Genomic DNA, 8937 nt, shown 5'->3' with positions numbered 1-8937 from the left:
TCTGCTTCCTCCCTGTTTTTCTGCCTCTCTAGCCTCAAACTGCCTCTGCCTTTCCGCAGCCTCCGCATTTAATTTTTCTCACTTGTACTGGAGCACAAGCTCACGAGGTTTACTTCCAGGAAACGCCTCCAACTCCTCCACTTTAAACAAACCCTCAGATACATAATCTTCAGCTATTATCCTCTGCTTCTGTGCCCTCCTCATTGTTGATTTCACCTTAGCAATTTTTAACCTTTTAGCAGTACTCAACAACTCAATCCTTTTGGCGTCCTCCCATGCCTCAGAGGCTAGCGCTTCCAGACATCTATCAACATCCATTGCTACTGATTTTCCACACACAAATAAATCAAAAGGAATTTCCCCGATGAAATCGATAATTAATGACTACACCCCCAAATCTGTTCATATCCCGGACGCAGGCCCAAATTTTGTTATGAATCGTAATGCTTTAGAAACGAACCGGCAGCAATAGGCTACACCTGGAGTCTATTTTGATGTTAAAACTATCTTTATTAGAATCTACTCGTAAAATAGTAATTTAAACAAGACAAACAAAAGCTAACAGTGTTATGTGTATATATGTGTGTAAATAAAACTCCCAATCTATTGAGCTCGGGGGAAACAAGCATTGGAGTCTTGCGATGGTAAAGTATGAAAGTTCAGTTCATCCACGGAATAGGTGATGAGAGAGATATTTGAAATCCAGGATAAATGTCAAGGGAAGGCAATTATGTCGAATTCCACAGGTTCCATGCTGGTAAAACAAGACAACATTTGCTGTAGGTTTTATCCGTCGTCGTTCCAAAACCACATACGAATTATCACCGAAAGTGTCTTGTCACAAGGGGTATCGTCTTCAAGTGAATAACCACACCACACCCAAGCAAGGGTTAACACATCAGTGGTCTTCACATGATACCCCAAATCAGATCTACTCCTATGGATCAAAAGAGGTAACAACCTCACATTCGATGTACGATGAATCGATAATTAACCCATCCTTGTGGGCATAGGAAAGTTGCAATCAGTGACCCTTGGTCAGTAGTTCCCTAGTTTTGATCCTTCCATTTTTTCTCCTTCGTCTCTGTCTGACTCTGAGTGTCTGTGTCCTCGGTTAAAACTAAACAAGCTGCACGCGATGTAAACAAGCTGCAAGTCAGACTGATTCTCCTTCTTAATCTCTCTCTCTCTCTTAAAATGACAGTCTACAGCAAACAAAACCGAAGGAATCATAACAATGGCCTCTCCCTACTGTGAACTGACTGGTGTGCCAAGAGGTGGGATGACTGAGTGAATCCCTTCCCACATTCTGAGCAGGTGAACGGCTTCTCCCCAGTGTGAACTCGCAAGTGACTCTGTGAGTGGGATGACTGAGTGAATCTCTTCCCACAGACTGAGCAAGTGAATGGCTTCTCCCCAGTGTGAACTCGCAAGTGACTCTGTAAGTGGGATGACTGAGTGAATCCCTTCCCACAGACTGAGCAAGTGAATGGCTTCTCCCCGTTGTGAACACGCTGATGTATCCGTAGGGTGAAAGATTGAGTGAATCGCTTCCCACATTCTGAACAAGTGAATGGCTTCTCCCCAGTGTGAACTCGCTGATGTCTCTGTAGACTGGATGAATCAGTGTATCTCTTCCGACAGACTGAGCAGGTGAACGGCTTCTCCCCAGTGTGAACTCGATGGTGTCTCTGTAGGTCGGATCACCGAGTGAATCTCTTCCCTCATTCTGAGCAGGAAGGATGACCGAATAAATCCCTCCCCACAGTCTGAGCAGGAAGGATGGTCGATTGAATCCCTCGCTCCACTTCTTAAATATCTGGACAGAGACAGCAAAACTGGCGGGCTGTGTTTGAGATTCCTGGAGACAAATTCCTTCTCGTTTTTAACCTGTAAAATGATTTACAACGTCCATCAATGGCTGTAGGACAACATTTCAGATGAGATTACTTGAGTCGCCAATTTTTGATCTGGCTGTTCCTCACTGTTACAATGAGGTTGAACCCGAGTTGGACAGAGAAATCATCTCCTGACTGGGCAGAGTGCTGGTGTCTGGAATGACCATTAATTCCCTGATGATCTTCCTGTCTTAAATAAGACTGGGGCATTTCTGCCGTCTCCAATCTGTGCCTTGGCTCAGTTTGACTCTCTCCATTGGTATGATTCCCTGTTCCTGCTGAGCTGCATGGGTGACTGGCCCCACAGTAACTGAAACAGTCTCACACAAATAGTCTTTCTTGACGTGCATCTGGGATTTTCTTTTACGTATTATTAACTTAACGTTCCACAATTTTAACGCCATATAAAAAAATCCTTCTGAGGTGAATGGTTGGACTGCACAGCTGTTAAAAGGACTTACAGTGAATATTAGTGTTACTTCAGGTTCTTGTGGAAAATTACAATACAGAGACAGGCCATTTGGGCCATCTGGTTTGTGCTGAACTAATTAAACTGCCCTTTCCCACACCCCTACCATCCAGGTACCTACACGAACCGCTTAAATGTTGAAAACATGCTCGCATGCACCACTTGTGCTGGCTGCTCATCCCACACCCGGATGACTGTCGGTGTGAAGAAGTTTCCCCTCATGTTTCCCTTAACATTTCACCTTTCACCCTTAACCCATGGCCTCTGGTTTTAGTCCCACCCATCTCAGTGGTAAAAGCCAGCTAAGGGGAGTAGGGGCCGACCGTGGATGACAAGAAATGTCAAGGACAGTATAAAAATGAAAGAGAAGATGTATAACATAGCAAAGATAGGAGAGGTGAGAGGATTGGGATACTTTTAAAGTGCAACAGAAGATAACTAAAATGGCAAGAAGGGGAGAAAATACTAAATTCTAAATTCTCCTTCTAAATTCCTTTGTATACATGCCTGGCTTTCCCGGCTCCTGTTTGATTCTTACTGAGAGAGAGAGAGAGAGAGAGAGAGGGGCGGAACTATTTGACTGTGCAGCGTGTTTACACTTGCTCGCAGCTTGTGTTTACATAGCTCACAGTTTGTTTTATTTAAGCAAGGACAGTCACAGTCAGCCAGAGAGAAAGAAAGAAGATGGAAGCTTTGAAACAAATGGCCTAGTGGCCAAGGGTCATTGATTGCACTCTCCTGTGCCCACAAGGTGGGTTGATTATTGATCCAGCGTATACCGAATGCGTGATTGTCATTTGGTTTGATCCAATGGAGTGGATCTGTTGGTTTGGGAGTATCCTGTGAGGACCACTTGTGCTAACCCTTGCCTTGGTGTGGTAATTCACTTGAAGAGGTACCCCTGTGACAAATCACTGTTGGTGTTAATTCGTATAATCCATCTGGGGATTTTGTTGGAGTATCCCGTGGCTACCACTTTTGTTAACCCTTAGCTGGATTCGAGTGTGTTATGTGGTAAACACTTGTGAGAAGGGATATTCTGTGGTAATCACTGTCGGTAATACTTTGTGTGTTGGATCTGGATTGGGAGTACCTTGCGGAATATACCTGTGTGTTAACCCTTGCTTGGGTGGTAGTTCCTTCTGAAGACAGTACTCCTGTGATAAGCTTCTTTTGGAGATAATTCGTATGTGGATTTAGAACAACGACGGAAAGACCTACAGCGACTGTTATCCTGTTTTGCCACTGTGGAATTTGTGGAATTCAACGTAATTGCCTTCTCTTGACATTCACCTTGGATTAAAAATATCTCTCCCTCGTCATTGATTCCGTGGATGAACTGAACTTTCATACTTTACCATCTCAAGACTTTAAGCTTGGTATTCCCTGAGCTCAGTGGTTTGGGAATTATATTTACACATATGTGTACTCATAACACTTCTAGCTTTTGATTATTTTGCTTATTTTTTTATATTATAAGTAGATACGAATAAAGACAGTGGTTTTAACATCAAAACCACACTCCAGGTGTGGTCTATTGTTGCTGGTTCATTTAAACCGTTACGAAAATGTAACAGATGTCTTCGTGTTTATGTCTTTCTGGGGGGCCCCATGTTAACACCTTTCTGTCTCTCTGTCACACCTATGCCAAACAGGTAGAACCAGGTGCCTGCTGGGTTTGTGTCGAAATTCCACAGCATGGTAAAACTATGATTCCAATGTCAGTAATCCTGCTCAACCAGAGTGAGGAACTCTCAGCCTGGGCTTCCTTAAATAACAGCTGGGGAAGAGAGTGAGAAACTGTGGTCCAGTCAGAGATGACTGTGGCTGTCGGTGTTTTGAGGTATGGTATCTCAGGCCCCCACCAAACTGAGCTTCCTGTACTGGGAAACATGCATCCTGGCCAGAACCGCAGTTGCCCAGAAGCCGAGAGGAATAACTGAGACTGAGCGATTTTGGATGATCGCTTTTCTCTCCTATGGAGTAGCCAGGAATTCATGAGAGAGAATCAATTTGGCTACAAGCACTTGAGGAGCTGGCCACAATATTGCAGGGGCCCTGACAGAATCATAGGCCCAAGTAACAGAAATATCCACTGAAATGATTGCAATCCGGCAAACAGTTGTACAGAATCGTACGGCTGTAGAGTCTATCCCAGCTGAGAAAGAGGGAACCTGTGCTATTATTGACACAGAATGCTGCACCTGTATCCCTGATGAGTCTACTAACGTTACATCCCTCCCCATGCACAATGCCGAGGAGATTGACAGCATCAAGAAAGTAGGGCAGGATTTTCACGGTTTCACCGAAGGGCCGAAATGGTGAACTTCGAAGGCCTGTTTGGTAATATGTGGGGCATGATATTGCATTATGGCCTAATAGTTGTACATATCATTGTTATAATTACTGTTGTACACTGTTTTTGCCCACTGAGAAGTCAATGCTGCACTTGGTTGCTTTCTCTGTAAAACATTACTGCTTTGTTGATCATGTAATGATCTAAAGGAGGGAATGATAAAGTATGTAAAAGGTTAACACTTCGTTAAACTATAACAGCCTGTTTTTCTGAAAGAAACTGCTGATGATCAACAGATAAACTAAGCCATGCTGCGCCATATTTCTTCTTGAGGGTGGCTGGCTAGGGTTTCAGGATGATTATCTCCTTGTGTGTTTATGCACAGAGATAGGATAGTGTCAGACTGTTCTGTGTGTGTAAGCCATTATGACTATTTTGTAATTTGTCTTCAGGGGCTGTCATGTAGTAAATATCTTTGGCTCCAGCCTGTATTGTGTGGGGAGTATCTCAACGGATATATCTGTGGTGTAAGGGGAATTATTGAATTGTTAGTCAGTTAGTGGATTGGGCGGGAACAGTCATCGACTGTACTTGGAATAAAGTATCCCCGGGTACTTGGAATAAAGAGTTTGTACCGTACGGTCTCTGAGAGACTTTATCCTGATTCGACTTCCGCAGAATAGGAGTGGTTTTAAAGGGCTGTACTGCTGGAATCTCATTACCAGACCTGGAGTGATTGCAACTGGGTCTGACAGAGGCATAGCTGGTTCTTCTCCGCACATTCAGTCCCACTCCAACTAAATCCTACCTTCCCTTGTACAAGTGTGTAATGTCTAAAGGACCAGTGTTTGAGTAAATGAGACTCACCAAACTTTCTCCTACCTGAATCAATGAGAACTCCGAGTCAGTTGATTCAGAGTTGTTCTCTCCAGTTTATGCTTTCAGTCCTCGGGCTGGTTCACTTGTTGCTGTTCCCTCGTCTTCAGGCGTGGTTGGCTTCCAGTTAGGTTTTTTTCTTCCAATTAACCTCTCACCACAGGTCTAACTTTAACCAGAGAGACAATAAAGCACATTAACAATAAAAACGAGAACCAAACATTTCTGCTTAATGTTACTAAGAACGAAACTCACTGAAAATTAAAAGTTGAAGTCGATATAATGATCGCAGTAAACAATCTTTTATTGTCCCTCACACATCAGAAAACGATATGGGATAAGGAGGAGCCATCATTCAGTCAGGAACAGAATTAGGTGATTTGATCCATCTGGTCTGCCCCACCATTTAACCATGGCTGATTTACATTCCAACACCATATTCCTGCCTTCCTCCTGTAATCCTGAGCTACTCGCCAATCATGAATATATTAATTTCTGTCATAAATATACCCAAATGGCATCCTCAACCAACCTCTGCGGCAAAACAAATCCACAGATCAGACAAAGTTTGGCCAAAAAATCTTTCTCATACCAGTTTTATAGGGAAACATCTTTATCCTGAGACTGTTCTGTCAGATGATAGACTCACTGTCTAATGGAAACATCCTCTCCATGTCCACTGTATCCAGGCTTTTCAGCATTCGGTAGGTTTACTTAAGCATACATCCCTCCACCACCCCACCATCCCTCTGAATTCCATTGAGCACAGGTCCAGAAACACCAAATGCTCCTCAAACATAAAGCTGATCATTCCGGAGATTATTCTTGTGAACTTCATTAGCAACAACTGTACTGAACACATTTCCAGGAATAACAGACAAATTGATAACTGGATAATGACCAGGGAATAGTTGTGCTTTATTTACTGTTCTACTATCACAGACGACTAATTTTCATTTCCAGGTTAAATCAGTTACATTTCAGGAAATATAGGCCAGGAAATGTAATTGTAACCCCCTGGGTCGACTTAGGCTCGCTCTGCTCGTTCTCGTCTAGGGGTAGCAGCCTTCGGCCCCACCAAACTGGGTAATCAGCTTGTGTGAATGCTGTTTGATGTCCCCGCTTCACGAAAGAACAAACAGGACACCATATGCGATTAAATGATTACAATTTATAAAGATTACTATAACTGATTAATAACCATGCAGTATATATGAAGGAAAAGAAAATAACGAAAAGGCGCCAAAATTAACAAAGTCCAAACCACTTTGTGCACAACCTTTGGAGCTCAATTACTGAAGTCGTCTTGCCACCATTCGCTCCCCTCCGAACTCCTCGACTCGCAGCTCAGGACCATCCGAAGTGGTCAACCAAGCACATCTAGCTTCATCTGCTCTCCTCGGGGTACCCCCTGGCCTTGGACCCCTGCTTGGGGTCCGTTCCTCGCCCCGTTTACAGCATCGCGTCCTCTCTATCTCGCCCCCTCGCGCCGACTACCTAAAAGCCCGTCAACAATAGCTTACAGACTCAGAAGAAAGAGCAGCATTAATCCCAATTAGTTTACAAAGGAATACAATTCTCGTTATCAGTAAATTTTAACCCAAACAAGCTTCCAGCAATCTCTCGCAATAAAGAAGCATTCCTACTTTTAACAAAACAAAGAAACCATTTTGATTAACATACGCAGTAACAAAGAAAAAGAAAAAAAAACCTTTACACTCTCCCCTCAGCAAATAAAAGTCATGTACTCATAACTATTAAATAACTCGCCCACTCTTCCTGCCAACACAAACCCTAGCCCAGGCACAAACAGTGACATTGCTTCCCAAACAGTAAACCTCACGCGCTGTTCCTCAGGCGCTACATAGGCCAACTTCTCTGGGAGTTTCCTAACCCTCTAAGACCTCCGTGTCCACTTATCTAAACCCTTCAGGCTCGGTCACAACTGGGGATATCTCGGGCCCGCTACCAACTCCTCTCTCAACCTCTCACTCATGCCCCCCACTGCACACTGCTAACCCTCCCCGCTACACCTGACTCAGTGGGAGAGGGACCAAAGGTCTCTTACTGAATCGAAGGAAAGTCAGCAAAAGGCAGCATGTACCACACATCCAGCACATAGAATCCTTATTCTTCCTCATTTCTGCGATCGGTAGCTGCTGTTTGATCTTCTCCAAACGGAAACACGTGGCCTGCACTGCTCCTGCAGCCTCTTCAGCCTCCTGCAATCGAGATATCAGTTTCTTCTCTGGCCCCTGCAACTCTCTCCACAGGCTCAGCAGTTCTGACTCACGCATCCCGACCATCTCAATCTGGAACGCAGTTATTCCAACAGCTTCTTCCACCCCGACCTGAAAAGCAGCAATTAAAGGTTGGTCAGCCTCCAGTTCAGTATTCACTGCACTTCTCTCAATTTAATTGATACCGCAGTCTATAAGTTCTTCCTGTTCAAGGATAATCCCTTTATATTCGTATTTTATTGGGCTTTGAAGAGTCAGGGCGATAGTTTTCAAAACGTAGCTTTGAATTGAGCAGAAAATATGTTGAATGTTTTCAATTGTCTGCCACTCGTGAACAAGGGACATTTTGACTAAAACCTGCTTTTAATTGAATTGCATTGACACCGCGTTCTCTGAGAGGCAGATCGTTAGAAACAGCCCGTACACATTGAAAACAAAACCTGACGTTAGAGATATAGCGAGGTTTTCGGAACTGGGATCGAAAGACTATGCATGCCGACAAAGATCAGTCAATACTAAAAAGATTGCCAACGTAGGCGTGTGACGCATTTTGACACACTGCTTTTGCAGTTTTCTTCTGTTCTGCCTGCCTCTCCCTTCCATTCATAATGAAAGCGGGGAGCTGATATACAGGAGCGCACAGAATATGTGAATGACATGAAATGGATTGAAAAATTGTCAGCAGAATTTCTGAAATGTAAGACAAACTTAGCTAATAAATGTTGTGTGAGGGAGAACCCCCTGTTGACAAAATGCACGCATGCTGAGCTCGTTGACTTCATTAACATTGCCTCCAACTTTCACCCAGCCCTCAAATTTACCTGGTCCATTTCCGACACCTCCCGTCCCTTTCATGATCTTTCTGTCTCCATCTCTGGAGACGGCCTATCTACTGATATCTACTATAAGCCTACAGACTCTCACAGCTATCTGGACTATTCCTCTTCCCACCCTGTCTCTTGCAAAAATGCTATCCCTTCTCACAATTCCTCTGTCTCCGCCGCATCTGCTCTCAGGATGAGGCTTTTCATTCCAGGACGATGTCTTCCTTTTTTAAATAAAGGGGCTTCCCTTCGTCCAACATCAACTCTGCTCTCAAACGCATCTCTCCCATTTCCGGCACATCTGCCCTCACCCCATCCACCCGCCATCCCACTC

General features: G+C 44.0%; 1 long non-coding RNA gene across 1 annotated transcript; it reads right to left on the bottom strand.

Annotated features, from left to right (window-relative positions):
• Positions 1–951: 951 nt before the first annotated feature.
• LOC132388938 (uncharacterized) lies at positions 952–8039 on the bottom strand. Its single transcript, XR_009510371.1, has 3 exons — positions 7644–8039; positions 5546–5708; positions 952–2342 (listed from the first exon to the last, which is right to left on the bottom strand). It is a non-coding gene; the product is annotated as an uncharacterized LOC132388938 (long non-coding RNA).
• Positions 8040–8937: the final 898 nt, after the last annotated feature.

Source organism: Hypanus sabinus, unplaced genomic scaffold (assembly GCF_030144855.1).
Source record: "Hypanus sabinus isolate sHypSab1 unplaced genomic scaffold, sHypSab1.hap1 scaffold_440, whole genome shotgun sequence".
Lineage (NCBI taxonomy): Eukaryota > Metazoa > Chordata > Chondrichthyes > Myliobatiformes > Dasyatidae > Hypanus > Hypanus sabinus.
This window is presented reverse-complemented; position numbering and strand designations above follow the sequence as displayed.